Source organism: Euprymna scolopes, chromosome 2, assembly GCF_053919585.1.
Source record: "Euprymna scolopes isolate OS-2025 chromosome 2, ASM5391958v1, whole genome shotgun sequence".
NCBI lineage: Eukaryota > Metazoa > Mollusca > Cephalopoda > Sepiida > Sepiolidae > Euprymna > Euprymna scolopes.
In genome coordinates, this window is record NC_136483.1 from 2,530,206 (window position 1) to 2,557,500 (window position 27,295).

Consider the following 27,295-nt stretch of genomic DNA (forward strand, 5'->3'; position numbering starts at 1 on the left):
ACACTTTTGCCAACGCAAAACAAGTGTATTTATACCAGTAGCTTAAAAATCTTGCGTTCTGGTAGCGATGAAGTTGCTGAAAGCGTTTTTGATATCGCTTAGGTTTTTGAAGCAGTTTTCACACAGCAAGTTGTCGAGATGCTTGAAAAACTGGTAATCAGTAAGCGAGAGGTTTGGAGAGTATGACACGTGAGTTTCATCATGGCCGAATTCGTTTAACTTCTGCAGAGTCGGTTTAGCAATGTGCAGTCGGGCATTGTCGTGGAGGAGAATTGGGCCTCTTTAGTTGACTAATGCTGGGTGTTGTCGAAGCTTCTGATGCATTTCATCCTTTGTTGACAGTACTTCATTGCCGTAATGGTTTCACCTGTATTAAAAAAAAAACAAACTAATGGATGAAACCGGTCGCAGGCCACCAAACAGTCAGAGTAACCTTCTTTTGGTGCAACTCTGGCTTCGGGAAGTGTCGTCGAGCTTCATTGGTATCTAACCACTGAGCTGAGCGTCGCTGGTTGTCGTAAAGAACCCATTTCTCATAGCAAGTTACAACCCGGTTCAGAAATGGGTCGTTCTTGTTGCGTAAAAGATGACACTTCATAACGGCGTTTCTTTTGAATGTCATTCAATTTGTAAGACACGCCTTTATTAAGTTTGTTTGTCTTTCCAATCTCTCAAGTGGTTGGAGATCGTTGTATACGTTACGTCTAATTCAGAATCAAGTTCTTGAACAGCTGTGTGTGGATTGGCTTCGACTAAGGCTCTTAATTGATTATTGCCAAAATCTGATATCCGACCATTACGCTCATAATCTTCAAGACTCTCTTCATTGTCATGAAATTTCTTAAATCACCATTGTGCTGTGTGTTCAGCAGTGATTCCTGGGCGAAACGTTTTGTTGATATCGCGAGCTGTTTCAGCATCTTTTTGGCCTAGCTTAAATTGAAATAAGAAAATTGTGCGAATTTGCCCTTTTTTCCATCTTGTAGTCAACGTTTTGAAAAGAAGACATAATTGTTTTAAAACGATTGTAATTTAAACTATTAGATAGAACGAAAAACGCTCTTTTAAATGATATATAAAGTGAAGTTATTATAATGAAAACTTATTTGAAAATACATCATTTGAAATCAAAATTAAAAATTCTGCAAGAACTTTCTTCTACACCTAATAGTTTCCTTACTATAAAAAAATGAATAAGTCAAAACATACAGTATTTGGCTTCTATTTAATTTCTGCTCCTCAGATCCCCCCCCCCGCCGAGTAATAGAACGAGCTCTGATGAACTCGCATGAGTTTCCTAGATGGTGGAAAGACTTCTACTCGAATAGTTTCTTTCCTCAGACTGCCAGACTTTGGAATTCCCTCCCTGTTTTCCATTTCTCTAATTGTATTGACATGCAGAAGTTTAAATGTAATGTGAACAGATATCTTGCTATTCAACTCCTCACATTTCCCTGTTAGACATGATCCTAAATAGTAGCTCCTTACCACCTAGTTAGTGGTAATACGCCTTGTTTGGGATGAAAAAGAATAATAAAAAGAAAGAAAAATCTATAGGTTGTACATACAAATGACGGAAAGAAAATATCATACATCAAAAATCACGTAAATTGATCAAGGAGTTTTATTTTTAAATAAGAAAATCAAATTTTATAACTAAATTACTAGCAACGATTTCGTGACGCCATCTTGAATGGATAAAGGTTGTATTTTATGGAATCGGGTCTGAAGTATTTCTCCTTTTTGTCATTTCCTGACTTAAAATCCATCCAAACATTGTTTTTATTGACTTTTTCCTTTCATTTCGTAAACTTTAATCATGTTATGCAAAGTTAAAAATAAAAACAATTTTATATATTTTTCTTTTTATTTGGAATCCTTTGAGAATGTGGTGAGACAACAAAAACTATGCAAGTAATTACTGGGGATACATGTGAGACTCAGCATTTCTATCCCGTTGTGGTTAATTACCTGAAGAAGGTCAGAGGATGAGTTGGCCGAAACGTGAAACAGCAACAACTATGGAGATGAGGATAACAGTCCGCAAATGAATACACAAATTACTCATCTGAAAGGATTCCAATAAAAAATAATATATAATACCATTCGGTACACACCTGACAATGGAAGAGCAGAATAAGACCAAAAAGTCCTACCCCTGATCACTCTTCGGGGCCCATGGAACAGAGGCGTTGAATCTCTACGATTCCCGGTGAGTCTGAAGATGGCAGTTTCAATCCTATGCAAAGCAGGTCAGAGGTTTAGTTAGACAAAACGTGGTGATACAACAACTATGGAAGGCAGTAATTACTGTGGATACAGTGAAGAGACTCTGCATTCCTATCCTGTTGCGGTTAATCATCTGAAGAAAGCCAGAGGATGAGCTCGCCAAAATGTTGTGAAGCAACAACTATGAAGATGAGGATAATAGTCCACAAATAAAATAAATACAAAAACCAAACCAAACATCAAGAATAAATATTTGACAATATAAAGAACTTTTAGCATAAAAGCATTTTTTTCAAAATGGCTGGATTTGGTTTGACCCAATCCAGAAAAGGGTTGATCTGTCATCAAACAAAACAAGCAATCATTTTTTTATTTGAATCTGCAACAGTCATTAAAATTAGGGAAGACACGTCCGACATTTCGACAGGGATCAAAGTGTAGAATATGTTCTGAAGTCCGAAGTAAAAATCGTTCTCGACTAGGGCTTTTCTTTCGTCTCAATTTAGAATGTCCTTTTTTAGACTGATATCATGCACATAAAAAGTCGGTAATGCGTGTTTTTCCTCTGGGAAGGGAAAAGCAACAAATAAATGCTAGAAAGATGTTTGGATCATTCTACCGCTCCAGAATGAACTGTCTACCTCTCTATAAGAATCTGATACACACTAATATGAACTTCTACTGTCACATCTGATAAGATACCACTCGGTCCTCTTTACTTTTTGAGAGTTGAGTACAAAATCGACTTGGCAATCTAGTGGGAGGAGGAATGATATCTTCTCTGCAGCATCTTTATCACAGAAAAGACGCCACTAGTCTTTCTCTACTTTTAGTTTCAGTGTGGATGCTCGACTGAGCTTCAATCTGTTTCCTCCTTGTAAGATATTTACAGAACTTGCCTTCTACCACAAATTTAAAAAAACAAACATTTGTTCCTCTGTGTTTTAACATTGACTGGAACTCTCATGAACAGTTACTAAGAACTTCTCATGTGTTGAATATGTTACCACGGGATTGCTTCCCTGTGGGCTACAATGTTGTTTTCAAATCCAACATCAACAAATGTCATAAACCGTCTTAAATTATCAAATTTTATTATTTGCAGTCATCATTTCCAATGCCCTCATAATATTCTTCATCATTCAACTAATCATTCATTTCATTAATCCTTATCCTCGAATGGCTTTTAGACTTGATACTGGTGACTAATTAATAGGAAAAATCTTCTCATAATATTCATTTAACTGACAATCCATCCATCTCATTGACCCTTATCCCTGAGTGGCTTCATAAGTTTGTCCATGAGTGGCTTTTAGGCTTGTTAATTGATCAAGAGTAAAATAAAAGAATCGCTATTTTTTTCTTTTCTATTAAACATTTGTGAGATTACTTTTCTTTCTTTTTTTCTTGCGTCTTTCATTTCTTTCTTTCATTTTTCTTCATTCCTTTTCTTTGTCTTTTTCCTTTTCTTTTTTTCATTACTTTCTTTTTTGCTTTTTCCTTTCTTTTTCTCTTATCTCAACAAATTTTGTCTCGTCTGTTTCTCCTGCAATTCGTTTTATTTAACTTGCTACCAGAAAAAAAAAAACAAAAAAACATTTATTTAAAACTTTTTTTTTTTTTTTGCTAACTGTATCTCCCCGCTGTTGTCCGGGAATTCTCTTGTTTTTCATTTACCTTTCACTTCCCCTTTCCTACACAAATGAACACATCTCTATCTCTACTATTATATAAAAGTGTGTGTGTGAGAGAGAGTTTCTTCCTCATAGGCTCACTCGTTTCGGAATCCAGACGGAATTGGAACGACATTAACATGATTTTATTTATTTATTTATTTTTGCGAATTAATCCACCAGCCAAATTATTTCTCGTAATATATAATAATCAATAGAGGATCAATTCTATAATAATATATACGCAATTTGCACAAATTAGAATATCATCTTTAAGTGTATTGTACGATCGGGCAACGCCGGGCGGTCATCTACTCAAAAGGTCTATTGGTCCGTTACACTTCGATTGAAAATCGAATGTTCATCTAAAAAGAAAAAAAAATGATTTTTTTTTCCGGACTCTTCTAGGTTTGTCTTATCAAAACACTGAAATCTAAACGGATTTACAAAAGGAACTTTTTCCCGGTGGTAGTTTGTTCTCTATGACCGAGTACAAATTTAAAGTAATTCCTAATTATGTTCTTGGTATCGCCTTTACTTTAATCTCCACAAGACTGTTATTTAAAACTGATTATCACTTAACACTTCATCTGTTGTATCAAGGATTCACTTGGATGGACGTGTGGCGGGCGCAACGGATAAAGTGTTAAGATTTCAGTGAACAGACATCTTGCTACTCATCTCCCTTCATAATATTCCTGCAACTTATGCCCCCCCCCCCCCCGATAGTAGCCCCTACTTCAAAGTGGCACTGTGTCTTGTTTGGGTTGAAAATTGAATAAATAAAAAAAATTAAACAAAAAACGAATGGAAGCATCCAAAGAATGAATCCATTTGGTGACATGCTGAAGAGAGGCGAACACGCGGACAAGATGAGCGTTCATCCGTTGTCAATGGTGCTGGTTCATTTCATTGTCAGCTTCCTCATCCTCCACATCGTCGTCGTCGTCGTGAATCTAAACGTTCTTTTTCGATATTAATCTTGTCATTAAATACGATTAAAATATTTAAATTTAAAAAGGAAAAAAATTATAATTACGTCAGTCTAGAAGGATTTCTCATTCACTGACCTAGAACAGAATAGACTAAGTGTGGCAACAGAACAGCTAATAAACTTTGTTGCCAAAAGACCAAGAAAGAAATTTTTATGCTTATGTCATAAAATTATGCGTTGATTAGCCATACGTACCGCTGGTTTCTGGGAAATTTTTTTTGGGTGCATCAAAAATGCTTTCCCAGAAACCAGCGGTACGTATGGCTAATCAACGCATAATTCTATGACATAAGCATAAAAATTTCTTTTTATTTATATATATATATATATATATATATATATATATATATATATATATTCCGGCATCTGGTAACTTTGGATTTTGCTGCTAGTATAGTTGGACGAGGGTATTTACATTAAGGAGATACAAGTTCAGTAAGTTCGTCATAGCAAGTTCTGTGAAAGTTCTTGTAAAACAAGCACAAGGATGCAACCGTGTGGCAATGGGGCAGAGGCTTGAATTTTGGAGATAGTAAGTGAACTATTGCGTTAGACACTTTTTCATCCTACTAAACAGGAGGGCGACTAGTAGCTGATGCGCCAGTCCAGCTGTGCTTCATTTATAAATTCAAGAATAAAAAATCCAACATTTTTCCAAATTTGATTTGAAGTTCAACAAAATGGTTTCATTTGCTGATGCAATTCTTCAAATTTTTTTTGTTTTTTTTTTGTTTTGTTTTTTTTTTTATTACAAAGGAGTCACCACTTATCAAGGCCCAAAGACCACTTGAGGGTAAGGGTTGAGGTGTACGGTAGTCGATTGGACAATATCGTAGTAATTGTTAGTTGTCGAAATTTGGTAAATTGGATTTCTTAAAGGGATGGCTCATCAACAACTTATTTACGTTAGACTTGAAGACGACTAAATTGTAGTCAGCTGGAAACCAGGCAAACGAACAGAATTCCACAGACGTGCAGTTCTAAGAAAGAAGCTTTGTTCATGGAATCTACGTTTAGGTTTAGGGACAGATAAAGAGTGGGGGAAATTGTTGACAGTGGTTTCACTAGGCGAGTGTATTTTTGAAAGTTTGGAAAGGGGGACCATAGATTGAAGTTCAAACGAGAACTTGCCATGAAAATAACAATAAAGCAGAGACAAGCTCGCAACGTCTCTTCTGTGAGATAGAGGTTGCAAGGAGGAGAAAAGGGCATCCCCTGCTAGGCTATGAAGTCTATTTTGAACTCTGTCAAGGCAGGATCGAGTAGCTCCTGCCCAGATGTGGCAACAATACTCCATCCTAGGACGTACTTGGCTCTTATACAGGTAGAGAATTGTATCAGTAGTGAGATATCTACTGGAGCGGTAGAACGATCCCATTAACGTGAAGTATTTCGACTGATATCAGATTAGTTGTCTGTGTCGATTTAAATATTTCTATGTCTAGGATTTACTCTTGAACTAATTAACCAAACATTATGAATCCGAGAACATAACCACTAAGCGTAATGGTAGTTAATGTTGATAATATTTAGTTTAATTTAGTTTAGCTGGCAATAAGGTAGAACCCAACTCCATAGCCATTCGAGCAATTAATATTTCTCAAATGTCAGTTTCTCTTGAATATTTAAAAGGTTTTTAGAAGGCATAACGTGGGTACAACGTCTCATTTTAAAATTGAAATATTTAAAAATTTTATTAGATTAGCAGGTCACTCGGCGTTGTCCGGTCATAAAATACGCATAAATATATTTTAATTCATACAGAATCTGAAACGTGTGCATGTGATTATTGTTTTATTTTCTAAAGAGTTCACTTTGTGTAAGTAAAAAAATAAAATACTCAAGCTGAAATCGAAACCAAAACCTAAACAGCGAGTCAAGTACGATAACCATTATGCCAGCTTGACAGGATCTTTAAAAAACTGGTTTTCGAACCTACTTTTTCTTAACATAAGGAATATGTCACGTGAACGGATCATGCATGTGTATTCGTGAAACAGTCGACAAATAAATAAAAGGTTGATCCCCCATGTACCAATTTTTCAATCTTCACCCCTTAGCAATCCTTTTTTTTTCCGGATGAAAACCGATTAAAAAATTTTTTCACATGTCTGAATGCCCTATATGTAAAATTGTTCCCCTCTCCCGTAAATGTAAACAGAATCTTTGTGAAATATTAAACGATTCTTCTGCTCGGTTAATGTCGGCGCGTTACTTACGGAAAAAAACAGAAAATTAAATTGCAGAAGCACCTGTTAAAAAACTTTACAAGTTCTATAACTGAATTAAAAAAATCTAGCAGTTAAGAAGCTATTAGAGAAGGCTTTCTTACATCTAGGGATCTTTGTGTAGGAGTAGGACTTTAAAAAAAAATCATAGGATATTTTTAAAAAAAAACTTTTTAGCTCAATTAAAAAGTATTAAAAACTACGTAACAACACAAAAATGTGGTGCCCGGAAAACTCGTCCCGGGAAAACTCGACCCCGAAAAACTGGTCCCTTCTATCTTCTATATATATAAAAGCCAAACGTCTGTGTGTATGTATGTATGTTTGTTTGTAACGCTAAAACTTTTGAAAGACGGAACCAAACTTGACAAATTTGGTATCATATCGAAGCCCCATCACCCGGATGACAAATATCGAAATTTCACGTCAAAGGGACCACTAGAAGTTGGTCAACTGATCAGTTATCTTCGAGGGGGGCCCCCAAAAAACCTGTCATTAACGCTAAAACTTGAGATGAAAGATTCCTCTCCCCTAAGAATAAAACATATGTTCAATATCTGCTTTTGTTTTTTCATTGTTTATACGGTCCCGAGCAACGCCGGGTAGCCCTGCTAGTATTGAATAAATATCGATTGAAAACACATTTTATGATCGTTCTTGAAGGAGATATTGTTTTTTTTTTAAATAGACTAGCCTCCATAATATTTTTAAAAAATATTTTTACTTGTTTAATGTTTTTTGTTTTTTTTTTAAATAAAATCGATTTTCTAAGTGTCCGTTTTCTACCTAACTGGCTAAGTTCTTAGTGGTTTCACTTATTTTAAAGCGTTTCTTATGTTCATACAAAGTTAATTACAAATTTTTTTTTGTTCTTATTTTAACGATGTTTTTTGGAGTCAAAAAAAACAATAATAAAATACAAAACAAAAAAATTAAAAAACAGGGAGCGATTCGATTTTCCGTTACTTTTTTGTTTTTGTTTTTTAATTATGATAGTTTTTTTTTGTTGTTGTTATGGTTTTGTTTTCTCTCATACCAAATGCATTCATGCGTTATTTAAAATTATAATTTTATCAATTATCAACATTTATTGTCGTCCTGTCAAATTTTGCAAAAATTATCTAATAAATAAAAAGCGAAATATTTTTTTGGCGCGAGAGATGCCATGTGCTAACAGTCTCTCGTTAACTCATTTTTAATTATTTTAATTTTTACTTCAAAATTCTAAAATCAATCATTAAGAGAAAAAGTAATCACTAAATAAATTTATTAATCAATTTTATTGAAAACTCCGCTATCGTTTATCAAGAATCTTTTTAATTTCATTTTTTGTTGGTTGTTTTTCGGAGGGAGATATAGTTTTTACCCCCCCCCTCCCTCTCTAAATTATATTTAAAAAAATATTAAAATTTATTATTTTCTTTTTAAAACCAAATCTCCCTCAGTAATTTCTTTAATTATTTATTCTTTAGCGATTATCAAGACCCCTAAGATGTGATATACCGGACATTATTTCTCGTTCTCACGTAACAAACACTCGACATGTTTTTCGTTTGTTTTCTGTGTCTTTTTTTTTTCTGTGCCGAATAAACGATTCCAAATAAATTAAACAACAAACAACATAGTCGGCGAAGTAGAAAAATCGATTTTACCCTTTTATAAACAACAGTAAATAAGTAAATTCTTTTTATATTAATATAAAAAAAAAATATGCAGTCTCGTTTATGAACATAATAAACGCTTTAAAATAAGTGAAACCACTAAGAACTTAGCCAGTTAGGTAGAAAGCGGACATTTAGAAAATCGATTTTATTTAAAAAAAAAAAAAAAAAAAAAAAAAAAAAAACATTAAACAAGTAAAAATATTTTTTTTTTTAAATATTATGGGGGGGGGGGGCTAAAGTCTATTTAAAAAGCAATATTTCCTTCAAGAACGATCATAAAATGTGTTTTCAATCGATATGTATTCAATAAGGGACCAGTTTTCCTACCTAGCGAAAGGGGTCGAGTTTTCCCGGGACGAGTTTTCCTAAATTCCAAAAATGTACCACCTTTATTTATTATTTTTTTAAAAACTTATTTCAAATGTCCGCTAAAGATTCCTCTGCTACGTGATAAGTCAATTTACTACATGCGCGCATCATATAAGAAAACACTGCCATGCGCGTAGTGTTAACGAAAGTGGTGAAATGACTCCAAATAGTCGCAGGGTACAGGGGTTAATACCATGCAAACGGTAAATTTGTGACGAGTTTAGATGCCAGATTTGATTTGATTTGTTAAAATAAACATTTACCCTCACATTTTTAGATATCATAGATTTGGTCCGGAGTCATTAGGTACCAATTAAGTAAGATTCGGTTAAGACCCCTTTCTTCGCTTTTCTATATCTCAAGGGATACAAGTGGTTCCAATGAGAGAAAAGTGTCTATTTAAGAAGTCCAGCTACCAAGTTTTTTTTTAATTTATTTTAGTTTATTGTTTATATTTACCATGTTTCGAGTGGGCTCAGCTTTCTTTAGATTTGTTTTCTTATGTCGTTTACTTAGTCACACACACACACACACACACACACACACACACACACACACACACACACACACACACACACACACACACACACACACACACACACACGCACGCGCGCGCGAGACTATGAGAAATCAAAATAAACAACTCTTTATAAATTATATCCACTCTCGGCACTTCTACTTCTATAAAGAAAACACACCCCAGATAATTAATGCCTTAAAGAAAATGCATCCAAATTTACTGTTAACTTTTAAAATGAAAGAGGAAGATCTCGCTCCCCTGCTCTTTCACTCGCTCACTCTCACCAAACTTTTAATAATAAACAGGCCTGAATGTATATTTTCAAACCAACAAATGTCTGATGAGGACGGAGCATGTTCGAAACATACTTAGAAATTTAAACACAAAACTTAAAAATAAGAAACTTGTAAATAATACATTAAAAAAATATATATATATATATATATATATTTGTAGATTCACTTCTGTGTGAGAGTGAGTGAGAGAGTAATAAAGAAAGCAAAAATTAAGATTGGAATAATCCATTGTTAACAAATGGAAATGTCACTCAAGCAGTAATACAATTTAACCCGTAGCTATAGAGGAAAAGAGAGGGGGTGTATAGCGAGGAGAGAGTAACTAATTTTGTCTTTTTATTTTTTAATTTTTATCTAGCTTTTTAAAATCAATTTTTTTTCTTCCCTAATCTTGGCCGTTTGAAATACAGTTGATTAAATCCGACCGCTATCAGCTGATAACTCCTCAGCAGAAATTGATATATTTTAATCGTATTTTATTTCAGTGCAACTTAACTCGAACCCCTAAAACTACCCCTTTAATAACGGCTTCTACTTTGTACCGGAAGAATATGATCCGTCAGTCAAGCTCCTATTAAGGCATCAAAATTTTCCGCAACTTTTTGTGCTGAATTCACCTGTCAGACGACACTTCACTCCAAAAGTATGTCCTTTGCTTCTGAACTAACTTTTACATTTTTTTTTATTTTTTACATTTTCACCCCAAACAAGGTACAGAGCCACTTTGATGTAGAGAGCTACTATCAGGGATATAAGTTGCAGTGATACTATGTAGGGAGTTGAGCAGCAAGATGTCTGTTCATATTACACTTGAACTTTTGAATGCAAGTACAGTTGGGGAAGCAGGAACCCGGAAGTCGAATTAAAAAATCTAGCAGTTCTAGGAAAGAAACTATTAGAGAAGGCTTTTTTACATCTAGGGATCTCTATGTAGGGGTGAGACTTTGCTGCTTGTTGGGTTTGTCGGAGGTATTTATGTCGAGGGGGGGTACAAGGGCTTGTAATTTGTCGGAGCATCCACCATAAAAATACTTGTAAAACAGGCAGAGGGATGCAACATTTCATCGATGGGACAGAGGTTGGAGCCTAGATGACAGTTCAGGACCTATCAGGTTGGCAACTCTCTTCTTAACCCTGTCCAGGAGTGAGAGACTAGTAGCAAATGCACCAGCCCAAGTGTGTCAACAATACTCCATACATGAGCGAATGGTGGCTTTGTAGTAACTTTCTAGCACGGTAGAGAGACCACCTTCTTCGCAGCAGCCTTGGCAATGCTCTCGATGTATCTGTTCCAACTCATGTTCCTTGTAAACGTTAAGCCGAGGGGTTTGAACGAAGTACTTTCAGGTAATCTATCAATAACCTTGGCTATTAGTGGTTGAGAAGGTTCCTTGTAATTATTGAAGGAAAGAAGCTTAGTTTTGGCAGCATTGAATCTTACCATCCATTTTAGACTTCATTCCATTATAGACTGAAGGTCTTCCTCTAAGTTTTCTGCTATTTCCTTAGATATGTGTTCGTTCGTTTTCCCCTCGTACCAGTTATAGAGTGTGGTGTCCTCAGCAAATATACCCATCTCAGCGACAATTATATCAGGGAGGTCATTTATGAATATTCGCAATAATAAAGGTCCAAAGATCTTGGACAAGAATAGCTTTGTGACTCTCATTTCTCTGGGTCCTGGATATGACCTTAAACTATATCCAGTGGTGAGGCCCCAGCTTGCGGGCTTTGGGGAGTGTGGAGCCACCCTTTAATTGCCATTGCTCCTAGGTCCACTCTGACCCGGAGTGGTAGTACCTGTTAGGGTCCCAACTATGGGTTAAATAGAAACCGACTTGAAAGCAACAAATATATATTCTATTAAAAAGTTTTTTCTTCTTTGGATTCGGCATTAAATAACCTGAAAGGGTTGATATGCCGTAAAACAACCAACCAACCAACCCATTTATCTGCTTCAGCGCCCATACAGCGCATTGTATTACCTACTTCACAAATAGTCGCCCATTTTAGTGCTGACTAGGCTCATCGTTGCTTAACTTCGGTGATCTAACAGGAACCACATGATTACACTGTTACAAACGTTAATTTCCAATGTGTAGACATGAAATGCCACAGAAAGATGATATAATTTCTCAATTTTATTTTACGGATATGTTCCACATATACCATGCCCAGGCAACGCTGAATAACCCTGCTAGTGAGTGTGGTGTGTGGAAGGTGACACTGATAGACCACACAGTACAATCAACTCGACTAGTATTTGTCTTTATTATCCACGTACTTAAAACACTGTTTCTTATTTTTGGGTGGCCACTCCCCTGCCTACCCCTACCATATCCGATAAGTGAACTCTCCTGGTCCCTAACGACTTCGAAGGTCAATTTTAATGACGGCGCCGACGGCATCGTAAAATGGTACCCCCTTGAGGGTGGAGGTTGTTAGAAAATAACTTTTACCATATTGATTTCTTTGATGGACAAACAAACTTTTTCCTCACAGACGCACACACGTTCGTACATATATTTCGACTATTTTGATTTTATTGAAAAATTCATAAAAATTGTGACGTATTAGTTAAAAAAAAAAATTCTCTTCCTATCTTTACCTTTCTTCTTCTTCACGCTACCATCATCATCATCACCATCATCATATTGAAGAAAAATAATAAATAAATACAATAACCTTTTTTAACAAGAGCAAACGAATCAAAAAAGGGGTCGAAATAAATATACTACAGATTAGTGTTACCAAAGGCAATATAATTTACTCTTAACTATCTGGATAAGTTTTTTGTGTGTTTTAACTTTAAAAAAAAAAATTTTTTTAATACAAAGCTAGTATCAACTCTGAAGTTAAAACGAAAACTCATTATTGCATTTACACGTGGACCCATGATAATCGCTCCAAAATTAAGAATTGAACAAAATTCTGACAGCTACATCTAATAAATGTAACCAATTGTACGAAAATGTAACGTTCGAAGTATTTTGTTTAATTTTCGATTTTTGAGCGATTATTGTGAAAAATGGCCCAATAATATAGAAAGATTATAATCCTATAGAAGTACAAACTTATTATTTGACTATGTAATTTACATACGTGTTTCTGGTGTGTACGAACACTCATGTAAATTAGATGATCACGCTGATTAAAGAATCAGTTTTTGAATGCTTCTAGACATTAAGAAATATGTGAGTTTTTTAATTAAATAATCGCGAAAAGAAAATACATGGATGAGTGAGTTGTTCAGTTAATTCTAAATTACGGATAATTAGAACAATTAAAACAGTTTTTATTTTCAAAAGTAACTAAATCTCAGAACTAAAGTATATTTTATCGTTTTGTGTAAGTAGTGTAGACAGGGAAAAGGCTGTAGAAAAAGGAATAGTATAATAATAATTATGTGCGTGTATCGGATTGCAAATGGATAAGTCACTGAAGTCATGATGCGACGACCCAGCAGTCTTGTGAATTATATGAACTATACTCCTAGAAATTTGAGTTTTTAAAATAACGACTTCCGGTTTCCGGAAGTGAAAATGAAAATAACGTTTAAAATCTCAGGAAACAAAGAGTTTCCAAGATGTGAAGAAATGATAGTTTCAAAAAGTAGAGGGGCACTTTTCTATATTAATTTAACGTAAAAAATGAGCACCCACTTTATGGCCACCTTTTTGTTGGGGTTGGGGTGAGGGTTCAACGTAAAATGAACACAATTTAACGTTGAATGGGTGATTGGGGTCTGGTAGAAAAACCTACCTTAAAAAAAAAAAATTGTTTTCTAAGCGGTTTTCGATGTGCTGGAAACGAATATCGCATTTTAAATTAGGGTCGGCAACTAATTTCCACGATACGGAAAAGATACTTGTCCGCAGGTTTTTGTAATAAAAAAAATATGCGCGCTTGCGCGTAAAATAATGGCCACCACTTATAGCATAAAATATCGCATTTAAATTTTCTGCAAATAAGTAGTTTTCCGGATATCAAGCAATGTAATTCTTTGTTCTGAGTGGTGGCCATTGTTGTACACGCATATTTTTGCCAAACCCCATGCCAACAAAAAAGGTGGCCATAAAGTGGGTGCTCATTTTACGTTAAATTAATATAGAAAAGTGATTTTTTTTTTTTTTTTTTTTTTTTTTGAAACTATAATTTCTCCCGGAAACTTGGAAACTACTTGTTTCCTGGAATTTGAAATGTTACTTTCGTTTTCAGCGCCCCCTTCCGAAAGCCTATAATAGTGGTAATTTTAAAGGGCTTTACCGAAATGTCTGGAGGTATATGCTGGATGTCTACTTTAACACTAGAGATTAGGATCTGATTTGAACCACTGGAGAAGTTCAGGTTAAGCCCCCATTCCTCTTGGTTAAAATAGAAGCCCCCCACCACCACCACCACAAAAAATAAATAAATAAAATTAACATTTCTTATAGGCATTTACACCGGTAGTGGTGGGGGCTAGGCTTTTTTTTTAAAAACATTTTAAATAAGGGCTTATCAAGGTTAATAATGCTTTCTGCTAGTTTGAGAGATTCTTTTAGTGAGCCAGTGTGAAAAGTATTTGTGGAGGTAGAAATATAAAACTTAACTGCTTGTATATACCCTCTCTTTCATCATAATTTATAACCCTAACCCAATCAGGAGTAACCGTTGCCCAGGACTGATATTAATTATGCTTCTTTTCTTTTTATGTTCTATGTTTCTGCACAGAAAACTTGTAATTTTTACCAGCTGCTAAGAAACGCCCTCATCAATATTTAAACCCAAAACGGGATGATTTTTCTGAATAGAGAATGTTTTTAAAAATAATAACTACATTATTTTAGCCTGATAAAAAAATTATAATCGCAAATTGGGGGAAAACAAACAAACAAAAGCACTGATAATTTCATAAATATTGGCAAACCAGAAAACTACTTGATTCAAAGTTAGCACCAAATGGTGTTTTATCAGATTCAGTCCCTGATATTAAACTTTCCAGCGAAAGTATCAATTTCCCATCCAAAGTTCATTTATTTATTAAATTGTTAGTTGAAAGTACAAAATAGGTTCTGCAAATTACTTTTTTTTTTTTTTTTTTTTTAAATTCAATTTTCACCCCAAACAAGGCACAGTGCCACTTTGAAGCAGGGGGCTACTATTAGGGACTTAATTAGCGGGGTCATTATGAAGGGAGATGAGTAGAAAGATGTTTGTTAACATTACACTTGAACTTCTGCATATCATTGCAGTTGGGAAAGCAGAATCCCAGAAGGGAGTTCCAAAGACCCGCAGTTCTGGGGAAGAAACTATTGGAGTAAAAGGCTTTCTTGCACCTAGGGATCTCTACTGTAAAGGGATGAGACTTAGTAGCTTGTCGGGTTTGTCGGGGGGGGGGTAGTTACGTCGGGGAGGTACAAGTGTTTGCAGTTCGTCAGAGCATTCACCATTAAAGTATTTGTAGAACAGACAGAGGGATGCAACATCTCGTTGATGGGACAGAGGCTGAAGCCTAGATGACAGTTCAGGACCTATCAGGTTGGCGACTCTCTTTTGAACCCTGTCCAGGAGCGAGAGACAAGCAGCAGATACACCAGCCCAGATGTGACAACAGTACTCCATACATGGGCGAATGGTTGCCGTATAGGATAGTGTCAGGCGTAAGTAGTTTTCTAGCACGGTAGAGGGAGCCAACCTTCCTTGCAGCAGCCTTGGCAATGCTCTCAATGTATCTATTAAAATATTAGAAAGCCATCCTTAATTTAAAGGCTCAAATATAGCTTAAAAATAAAACAAAATACTGGGAGAAACACACCCAATAAATGTAATTGTGCTTTGTATCTGTTCGTTTTTGTCTTATGCACTGATATATTTGCACACCCGTGTGTGTGTGTGTGTGTGTGTGTGTGTGTGTGTGTGTGTGTGTGTGCGCGTGCGCGAGAGGAATTTAGGTAAAACGAATAAATATGTAAAGTTTCTATTTTCCAAGTTTAAAATAGGGTTATAATAGGTATTTACAATGGTAAGGGTGAAGGCTAGACTTTTTTTATAGGGGTTATTCACGGTCAAGTAAAAATGAAAATATTTTCATGATTCTTTTAGCAAGCCAGCTAGTGAAAAGTTTTGGGAGAGGTAAGGAATATAAAAGTTAATTACTTTTATATGCACTCTTTCATCATAATTTATAACCCTAACCAAGTCGGGAGCCTCGCTATAGAACTGAAAACAAGTGAACTAATTCACCACACCATATGATTTATTATGCTTGATCACTTTTATGTTATTTGCTTTCTCCTTGAAAACTTGTAATTTTTACAAGCTGCTAAGAAGCCCTCAATTTAACCAAACGCTATGCAGTTCAATGTTTTGAGGGGTTTTTTAGATTCTCTCCATCATGTCTTTATCGGTAATATAACTTCCGGTGAGATGTGTTCTTTGTTAACTATTCTGTACTTTTCTCTAACAATTTAATAAAGTTGGGAAATTGAAACTGTCACCGGAAGTTATATTACTGATAAAGTTTAATATCATGGACATAATTTGATAAAACACCGTTTGATTTTGATTTGGGTACTTTTCTGGTTTGCCAATATTTATCAAATCGATGCTTTTGTTTTGTTTGTTTTGTCCCAATTTGCAATTAAAACTTTTTGTTGTGAAATAAAAAATAGTTATGCTTAGAGGTCCGTGTACTTATGCAGATTAGTATGGAACATGCTTAAATAATTTTGGGTTCAATATTGAACTTTTGTACTTTTATCCAACAATTTAAGCAGGACGTTTTTAAGATTAGAATCAGATTATTATACATAAATATTTATAAAATAATTATTAAATAAAATGTTAAAATTTATTCGTTTTGGTGCTTCTACAGAATTTGAATCCTACCAAGCCGACTTTTTCCAAACTAAAGCTAAGGGGCTTAACCCTATTTTAAAATAGGGGAATGGGAGCTTAGTTCACACTTCTCTAACGATCCTTATTTTCCGTTGTCAAAGTGCTATTTTTACCTATTTATTAATGTTTGCCATTTTTCCGGGACCATTTTCATCGAGCTGAGAGAGAGACGAAGTTTATCCTTTTTTCCACAGTGATGTAACAAGAAAATCGGAAAGTTGAATCGGATTTGCAAAGTACGCCAGGCGATGCGCACTCTGGCAGCCTCGTGTGCATTCCCAGAAAAGGACGCCTCAGGCGATTAGCAATAGCCTAACCACTTCCCAAAGAGAAAAGGCAAAGTCTTGGAGAATGAACCCCCTAGAACTACACAGGAGCAAAGCCATATCCTAGCCAACAGGGAAAAAGCCAGACTCTGGTGGCTTTGGGCTCAAATGATCCTTTCCTTGCAAATGTACGGGAACAAAGTGATTATCAAAACCGATTTTTTAATCAAATTAATAAATCAACGTCTTATGACATGTTCGCATTTAAATCCGATATATATATATATATATATATATATATATATATATATATATATATATATATATATATATATATGCCATCGTTTAAAATTTATATTTATCTTTTTGATGTTTTAAAATTAATAAAATCGTTTTATTAAACATTACATTCTATGAATTCTATTCATTTATTCTCATGTTATGTTTTGTTTTAAGAATAGATATACAGCTCGACGCAGTTTCAAAATGTGGTTTAAAAATGTCTGAAAATAAATTAAAGGATCTTACCAGCTAAGGGAGATAACTTTTATTGTTTTAGTAAGAGCTATCCTCCTTAGATGCGTTTTCTGTGAAGGTGATGATTTAAGAATGTCTACATATTACAACACATTACAAGATATTACAACATTGTCGAACTGTATTTTTTTAAATAACGGTTAGCTCTGGAGAAAAAAACAACAACATTTTATTCAACTTAAAACAAGAAAAGAGGGTTGCCTTTTTTGTTGTTCTTGGCCTTCAGGTCGAGATCAAAGTGTAGTATCTGTTCTGCAGATGGCTGCACTTACGGTAATTTGTCCCGGTCAATGGAGGGGAAACCCTTTATACTGGGAACCGCCTGGGTAATACTTAGGAGGTCTACCCTCCCAGGCCTTGCCACCGGGCTTTCCGGTGGGGCAAGTTTATTGCTTGCTGCCTGAGGCGCCCCGACCGGGGAATGCCGACGGGGTTACTCAGGCAATTTTTAAAATTGCAGGAGTGCCCCTCCTTTAGGGGAGCCTGCGGGGTTCCCACTTTCCGGCCTTGTGCCACATAATGCTGATGTGGGCAGCATTTAAATAAAAACCCTTTATACTGGGACAATTATTATTTTTGGTCCCAACCAGAGTGCCCCCTTTTTACCCTACTTTTAGGGGAGCTGGTTTAACCCCACATTAAAAACGACCTTGTGTCACATTTGCTTTCGTGGGGAAGCAAATAAATACCTAAAACACAATTTTAGTTTCTTTTTAAATCTTCAATTCATAAATATCTAGGCAACTTAAGCGACGTTATCCGGGTGTCAAATACGTGTAAATATTTTAGTTCCACAAACAAAAACAATTCGTCCAATTCGATGTTGCATTCAAATACCGAATGTAAAACCGTTTCTGTTTTTGCTTGCCACGTTGTCCGATATGTGAACCTTAGCGTCCTCGAATTAGTTCGAGGGTCAATTTTAATGACGGCACCAGCTACCTCGTAAAATGTTGTCCCTTTCCGTTCTCTTGGGAAGGAGGTCTTAGTTTTACCTTATTAATTCTCTAACAATCAAGCATTCTTTTATGTGTGTGTGTGTGTGTGTGTGTATATATATATACATACGCACACACACACATATATATATATATATATATATATATATATATATATATATATATATATAAAATGAGAGATAGATATGAAAAAGATGTGGACATGCTTAGATCTGTACATCAACCTGGATAAATAGCTAAATGAAAAACAGTGAGTCGGGTATAATGAAAAGATGTGGGGGTCGAGGGCGAAGAAGTTTTAAGACCTCCCTTCCCCTAAAAGAAAAATACTTGGAGGTATCAATAAAATTTGTCGAACCCTAAAAGTGTCGTCTTCCCTTCGGTACACAAATGCTCACCGCACACCGACCATAAAAGTTTTTTTTTATTTATTTTTTATTTTTTTTAAGAAGGCGAGGGTAGCGGCGGTTGAGAGAAGGCGAAAGTTCAAACAACTCTTCACTAGCGACGGAACTTGCGAATCGCTCTGTCACATGAAAAAAAGAAAACCCCTCTCTTTCTCTCTCGAGATGAACGGCTAAAATGCTCCCCAAAAATGAGTCGATGGTTTGATTGAAATTGTAGCAAATGCTACGTGTTTTCACGTAGCTTATTGCAATATTTTTCAGTAAAAATAATCGACATCGTTCGGTTATCATTATAGGAAAAATTTAAACAAATCAATGAATTTATTTTAAAACGTTATAATTTCTATTCCCATTACCGGGTTCTAAATTGCCTTCTGTTGATTGAGGTGTCTTATGCAGTTCTAGGCGGTCCATGTTCCAAAATTTTGCCTGTCTCTCTTTGAAAAGGGGTTAGTTTATAGCTAACTGTTTAGGGCGTTCTACCGGGGAATGACGACTGTCCGCACATGTTTTTACAGGTCATTGTTCTTCCTCCAGGGAGCTGGCTATTCAATTTCGCTTTCCGACTCTTGTCGCATCTTCCGTCGTGGGAAGGAGATAAATACACACAACCACTAATGTCGTGGCGTCCGTCTGTCAAATTTCAGGGGTCCCTACGTCTAGCCAGATCGATGAATGTTAGCAATATATGAGTAATGCATGAAATTTTATTTACACAAAATAAAATGACTTTTTGTAAACGGATGAGCTTGAAGCATCTTATCCTGCCTTGACAAAGTTCAAAAGAAACTTCAACCCAGTGAGGGATGTCCTTTTCTCTTCCCTTCAACCTCTTTCCTGCAGAAGAGACGTTGCGAGCCTGTCTCTGCTTTATAGTTATTTATATGACAAGTGCTCGACTGAACTTCAATTTATGTTCTCCTCGCGCCAAACTCACGAAAAACCCTCGTCTATCAATAATTTCTCCCACTCTTTATCTGTACCTAAAGGTAGATTCCATGAACAAAGTTTCTTTCTTAGAACTGCACGTCTGTGGAATTCTCTTCTGTTTACCTGCTTTCAAGCTGACTATAATATGATTGTCAGTTCCTTAAGTAATCCAATTTACCAAATTCCCACTATTAACGGCATTCATTAACCCTTAACCTCGAGTGGACTCCGAGCCTTGGTAAGTGGTGACTTCTTTGTAATATTAAAAAAAAAATCGGATTCAAGTGTTAATCTCCAAAATTGATCGCTTGATTTTTGCGAACTTCGATTACAGTGGAAAAAACAGTTTCCTTTTACTTGTCTCCCCACGAGAAAAAAAAGTTAATGAAAACAAATCTGGGTTTAATGTGGAGCAATCCAACTCCCCAGGTGGGGCTACTCTGGGTTGAATAAATAAAGAAAATCTAAAAGGATGCATCCTTTACTGATTGGGGAACCGAACAGGCACTACACTTTGGTCTATGGCCGAAGTAGTTATGTATAGATATTACAGCGATAAGTCGAAAGCAAGTGGGTAGTCGAAATATTTTTCAAATGTTAAACAAAATAACATAAATATTAAAAAAAGAAAAAACATCTTTCAAAATAATTCTTAAACTACATTACTTGAAGCACTTTGAGAAGTAATTTTCATTTTGATTGCTTCATTACTTACATTATCTATAAAAGTGAGAATGTGTGTGTGTATATGAGGATACTTCTCAACCTATATACCCAACGAATTTCTGATCTACAAACTTGAAATTTGGTATATAGGGTATTCAGACATGGGAAACTTTTTAGTTGGTTTTCATCCTGAAAATGAGCTGCTAGGGGGTAAAATTTTAAAAATTGGTACGTTGGGGGGGGGGTCATCGGAAATTTATCTGTCAACTGTTTCACAAATCATGTGAATCATTCACATGACAGATATTTTTATGTAGGTTTGAAAACACTTAAAGTTCGGTTCAAGCTAACCTAATGGTTATCGTACTTGACTCGCTGTTTTTAGGTTTTGTTTCGATTTCAGCTCGAGTATTTTTTTTTTTTTTTTACTACTTACAAGAAATGGACAGTTATGAAGAAAAAAACCCATAATACTCGCATGCACATGTCTCAGATTTGGTATGAATTAAAATATTTATGCGTATTTTACAACCGTGCAACGCCGGGTGGCCTGCTATATATTCAGTATTTACTTCAATGGTTCTCAATACGTGAGTAGAGCTAGGTAGTAAGCTTAGAAGATATATAGGGCAATTAAGTTTCTGCGTTTTATTCTCGTTGGGATTCGGCAGGCTATTTCAATAGCTAATTTTCTCGGGTTATATATATATATATATATATATATATATATATATATATATATATATATATATATAATGTATATTATAGTCCATGTGTGTGTTTATATTTGTGTTCGCTTCACAGACGCTTGTCGCGCACCGACCATAAAAAAAGAAGAAAGCGGCCTGGTGAATGGGGAGGCGTATGGATTGGGAATGGGGGAAAGTTCAAACGACTTTTCATAAACGAAGAGCGATGCGAGCCGCCACCAGTCATAAAAACCTTTTTCTCTTTTTCTGTGCGCGTATACACCGCCTTCCTCCTTCCCTCTCCCCTTTCTCTCTCTCTCAGCCTGCTTCCTGGCTTTTGTAGAAGAAAGTCGCGCGTAGAAGAAACGATGGAGAGGCCCGGCTTGCCAACCGAACGCGCAGACGCTAAAACAGCCAGTCTTTCGCTGCGCCTCGTCCAGTTCAGGTTTACCAACTCCTGACTCGAAAATAGTTAAAAAAGAAGAAAAAAAAAAAAGGTGTCTTCATTTGACCGAAGAACCTGTCTTCTGCACCCTCCTCAACAATACACCTTCTTGAATATATGTACACCAACTCTTCATTAGTGATATTATTTTTACCTGAAAGTTTTTTGTTTTTTTTTTCACGGGGTTGTACGTCTACCCTAACGACCAAGTCATGCACAAAAACCTGGAGTCTCTACCATTGTAGTGGGTATGTAAAAAAAAAAAAAAAAAAAAAATATATATATATATATATATATATATATATATATATTACGAGTTAGGAACTTGTAAGTTCGTATCTCTTAAATGTTTCTATTTTATTTTTTTAAACGTTTTTTTTTTGTAATTGTTTTAAGTAAAAACTTTTTTTATTGTTTTAAAATGTTTAAATATTTTAACACGCTGAATTCGGAAGCCGATTACAAAAACATCAATATCAACATTGAATATTGAACCAATGAACCAATGACATTAGTGTGAGAGTCCGTGTTTTTAAAACTGCTCGATTATAAACAGAGCTGTTTAATCGGCATAAATAATTTTTCATTTCAAATTTTTAACATTTTTTTAAAGTATACACTTTGTTTATTTTGCATAAACACACACACGCACACACACACATATATATATATATATATATAGTACTTATGCAAAGTACGGATCGTGCTGAAATAAGATTATTTCGAAATTATTAACATAGAGAAGGTGGCGTTTTTGTTTTTGTTTTTTTTTTTTGTACTTTTACCTAACAATTTAACAAACAAAAGATACTGTAACAATTGAATTTAACTTTCAAATCCTATCTAGAAAAATGCACGGTTCGTCCTGCATAAGTATGACACACGCACACAAAACGCATGAAAATATGTAATTAAGCTACACATATCTATTGAAGTAAATACTGAAAATTGATACATCAAATATTTATGTGGATACGTATATATTAGTGTGTGTGTGTGTGTGTGTGTGTGTGTGTGTGTGTGTGTGTTATAGTGACGATTGCCGTAAATTTATAAACACCTAAAACAACGCTATACTTGATCTTAAAATTCAAATAGAAACAGGGTTTTGAATTGGAAGCAAATGGATCGACATCTATTCCCGTTAAAATACAGGTGCGAACAATCAATAAAAATACAACAATCAAAAACAGTTGTTTATGAATCAACCAAAAATGTTTAGATAAAGACCTCCGTATTTTTTTAAGACCTGCCCAAGCTTAGTATAAACATCCCCCCCCCCACGTCAAAAACGGATTTCTGAATAAACACCATCAACCTCAAAAGCCGTTCTTAACATGGGGAGGATAGAGATGTTTATTCTGAACGCCGTTCTTAATATGAAGAGGCTGGGGATGTTTATTCTACACTGTGGCAGGTCGTAAAAAATACCAAGACCTCAGTATCTTTTCCGATAGAGCCGCAGCCGCACTACACTCATTTGCTGCAGTTTCACGACCATTTATCGAAATTGTGTCATTGATCAACAATGCTTGCATGAAATTTTTAAGTGGCCTATTTTGTTTTATCATGGTGAGTGATTTCAAACTAAGATTCGAAACTTGATCCCCTAAGAGTACTTGTGCAGTTTACGGACCGTGTTGAAATAATATTATTTAGAAAGCTATTCTTAACCTGAGGAGTTTTTTTTTTTTTCACTTAACAATTTAATAAACAAGATACCGTAAAAATGAAATTAACTTGAAAATCCAAGCGCAGTCCGTAAATTGCACAAGCACTGTCGGTAGATATTGCGCTGTTTTTGATTTGTTACAAACAAACAAACAAACAAACAAAAAGGCACGTGTAACCATGTTATTGTGGTTTTAGCATTTTAAGGATTTCAGTTTTCAATCCTCTCAGAATAGCCTTCACCTGTCCAGTCCGGCAGTCCACTGACAATTATTCCATCTTATCCTCGCGTGGCTTTTTTTTTCATTAATGGAAACGCACAATGGTTAATTCTTTATTTTGTCTACCCCTCTGTGTTTAGCTGACCCCCCCCCCCCCACGAGAGCGTAGGCAAAGGCAAAGTTTTAGTTTATAAAAAATCCAGTTTCCTGAAGTGAGCAGCACTCAGCAGAACTCTGCATTGGGGATTTCGTTTCACCACTTTTTGAAATTTCGAGTAATTACATTAAACTTGCAGCGAAAACTGAACCCGCTTCTTAAAATTGAATGTTTTTTAATATACAATTCGTTTAATAAATATAATGATTAGAATATAAAAAAAATAAAATGGATAAAACATTTTCAATGTGACGTCACATGCGTTCGTACGAATTTGGATGCTTTTACACGGTTTCATTTGTTTATGTCTGATCTCACGTGCGGCGTCGCGGCGATATAGAATAGAGACCGCATTGCTGGTATTTGGTGATTTCAAACTTGCAGATTATCATCGGTGTGCGGGCGAGGGACATTTAGCAGTATAGACAACAAACCGCAAAAGTGAATAAAGAATAAAATCTATAACAAATTACTCTTCTACCTACATGGATAAGTTTTTGGTGTTTTAGCTTATTTTAAAGCATTTACTTAAACGCGACACCGCTTGTGTTTTGAACAAGAAAAAATGGCCGTATTTAGACAGTCCTCTAGGGAGTCTCGATAATCGCAAATTAATCAAAATACTGGTAGAAAACTACCCAATAAATGTCACGGGGACATTTTTGTTAATGCACAATGACCTTATAGTTAGTGTGATTGAAGAAAGGATGCAGTCTCTATTCCGAAGCTCCGCCCATTTCTCTCTTCTTTTCGTGCGTAAAAAGTGCGCACGGAAGAAGTGGTGTCATATAAAACCGAAGGGATCTCTCTCTCTCTCTCTCTCTCTCTCTCTCTCTCTCTCTCTCTCTCTCTCTCCCGATGTCAGCTGGAAAAATACGTCCCATACCGCAGTTACTACATCTACTTTATTTTTTTTCATTCTTGTTTACAAATCAATATCATTTCATCATTTCAAGATTTGTGTGTTACTGTTTTACAGATCAGACAATCATCGGAACCATCTCCCCGAGAGATTTCCCGGAAGACAGATATAAAAGTCCGATATAGGTGATCAGATATTGGTCCCCTTTATTTTTGATTTGAAACCGACGGTACCGATGTTTGTCTAATCTACTGTATCAAATGTATAAATGTGTTTGTTTTACTGTACACATAGATTCGAAAAAGTTGTCAAAAAACAAATATATAACAAATAAATATTATCAAAGTCAAGATAAGTTACTTTTCTACCTAACTGGATATGTTTTTAGTGTTTATATTTAATGTAACATGTTTATTGAGCTCGAAAAACATAGTGTTTACCGATGTATTGGAAAATTTAAAATGGCAGTCGACTCTTTCTCTGAGGCGGTAAGTTTGGGAAAAAACAGACAAAATACTGTTAGAAACTCGCTCAATATATGTTACCGTGACATAGGCTGACATATATTCGGCGGGTTTTTAACAGTGTTTTGACTGTTTTTTATTTATGATTCCTTTTCCCAAACTTACCGTCTCTGAGAGAGAGTCGGCCGCCATTGTAAATTTTCCAATACATCGGTAAACACTATATGTTTTTCGAGCTGAATAAACATGTTACATTAAATATAAACACTAAAAACATATCCAGTTGGGTAGAAAAATAACTTATCTTGCCTTTGATAACATTTATTTGTTCTATATTTGTTTTGTGACAACTTTTTCGAATCTTGTGTACAGTAAAACAAACCCGTATAAATAATTATTTACACTTTTTTCTTGAAATTTTCTTAATGCTTAAGTGTTCTCTCCCTTACATAGGGATCTAATGAATTTAGTGTATGTGCCGTTTCCGATCGCCTGGACCTCCCCATCATCACTGGGGAATGCCGCATGGGTCGATCGTGGCTAATTTTGCACTGGCTCAACCAAAGTGCACCCTTTTCGTGTGGGGGTTCGTGTTCCCTCACAATAAACTGATCATATGTCTAATTTTGCTCGCCTGGGAAGGCAAATAAACATTTGCCGTTCTACTTATTTTAATCTAATTATCTCGCGCGTGCGTGCGCGCATACATACATTCCGGATATGTACAAATGCTTTTGGATGCAAAAAAAAAAAAAAAAAAAAAAAAAAAAAAATCTATCAACTGAATTGTAGGTCATTTTCCAGAATATCCCCCCCCCCCCAAAAAAAAGTGATCCAAAATATATAAGAAATAAATGTTACCAAAGGCAAGATAAGTTACTCTTCTACCTACTTGGATAAGTTTTATTTTAAAGAGTTTTTGTTTTCGTTTTTTTATTAATGTAAAGCATGTTGAGTTAGAACAAAAACCAAAATAATGCTCTCTTTAGTCATAGTCAAGGCTCGATAATTGCTCAAAAATCAAAAAAATAAACAAAATACTGATAGAAACTCGGCCAAATGTCACCAATCGTACGAAAATATGTGCTACCATTATTTTTGTTTGATTCTCGATTTTTTCAGCTATTATCGAGGCTCGACTATGAATCTAATAAGACCACCAGTTTGTATGCCGTCCTAATTACCTTTTATTTATAAGTATTTACCAAAAAAAAATTCGAAATAAGTTAAAACACTAAAAACTTATGTAGATAGAAAAGTAACTTATCTTGCCTTTGGTAAGGATTATTTTTTTAACCACTTTATCGTTTTGTTGTCTAAATTGGTCAATGCCTGTATTATAATTCATATTGGCAGCTCAAGTGACGTATATATTCCTTAAGAATAGTCTAATATATTTTGAGATGTGTCCCTTTGGATCTGCTCCTGCCGTTGATCGCTCTCCACAAGCGTGCAAGTCGCCCCTGTTGCAAAATCTTTGCACGACATTGACTCACACTTAACTAATCATCGATTGTGATCGAATGGCCTGATGAGATATGTGATAGAAGCATGATTGCAGTTTATCCGTTCATTGATTATATCGATCTGGACAAATTGTATTGACAATGTTTGGATTGAATACAAACGTGATAGTAAATTATTTGTTCGTATACATCACGTGTGTGTGTGTGTGTGTGTGTGTTGCAACATCTGCTTCGTGCTTCATCGTCTGTTTTTTCATTCATATTATTTTAACCTAAAATAAAGATGAAGAAGCTGCCTGATGCAAATGCATCTTACAACATATGTTCTTCGATTCGGCTTCAGAAAAAAAAATCCTGACAAGTTGTAATCGAATTCAGTTTTTCTTTTATGTTTTTAGTTTTTTGAATAAAAGAAACAAAACTCATTCATTCGATATATTTGTCAATTAACACCTCTACAAGCAATGAAAATTATTATAGAAATTGAAGTACAGGATCAATTTCAGATATAATTTAACGTAAAATGACATTTGCGATTCATTTTAAATTAGGGCATTTAAGTCGAAAGTCATAAAATGACACGCAATTGGCTAAAATAAGTGACCCATCCAAAGTGCTACAACGATCAGGAAATGGGGGATAAGTTTACGAAACTGATTACCAATTATAAAATATTTATTTTTTTCTAAGATTTTTATGGAAT

General features: G+C 35.2%; 1 protein-coding gene across 2 annotated transcripts in view; it reads left to right on the forward strand.

Annotated features, from left to right (window-relative positions):
• LOC145288235 (uncharacterized) overlaps window positions 1-27,295 on the forward strand; it is a 225,356-nt gene that overhangs the window by 102,678 nt on the left and 95,383 nt on the right. The window contains exon 1 of one of the 2 annotated variants that reach the window (XM_080136283.1): window positions 21,507-21,999. The exons of the other annotated variant lie outside the window; for it this stretch is intronic. The gene's annotated coding sequence lies outside the window, so the exon portion shown is untranslated. Of the gene's footprint in view, window positions 1-21,506; window positions 22,000-27,295 lie in introns of those variants that run through there. 2 annotated transcript variants of the gene reach the window in all.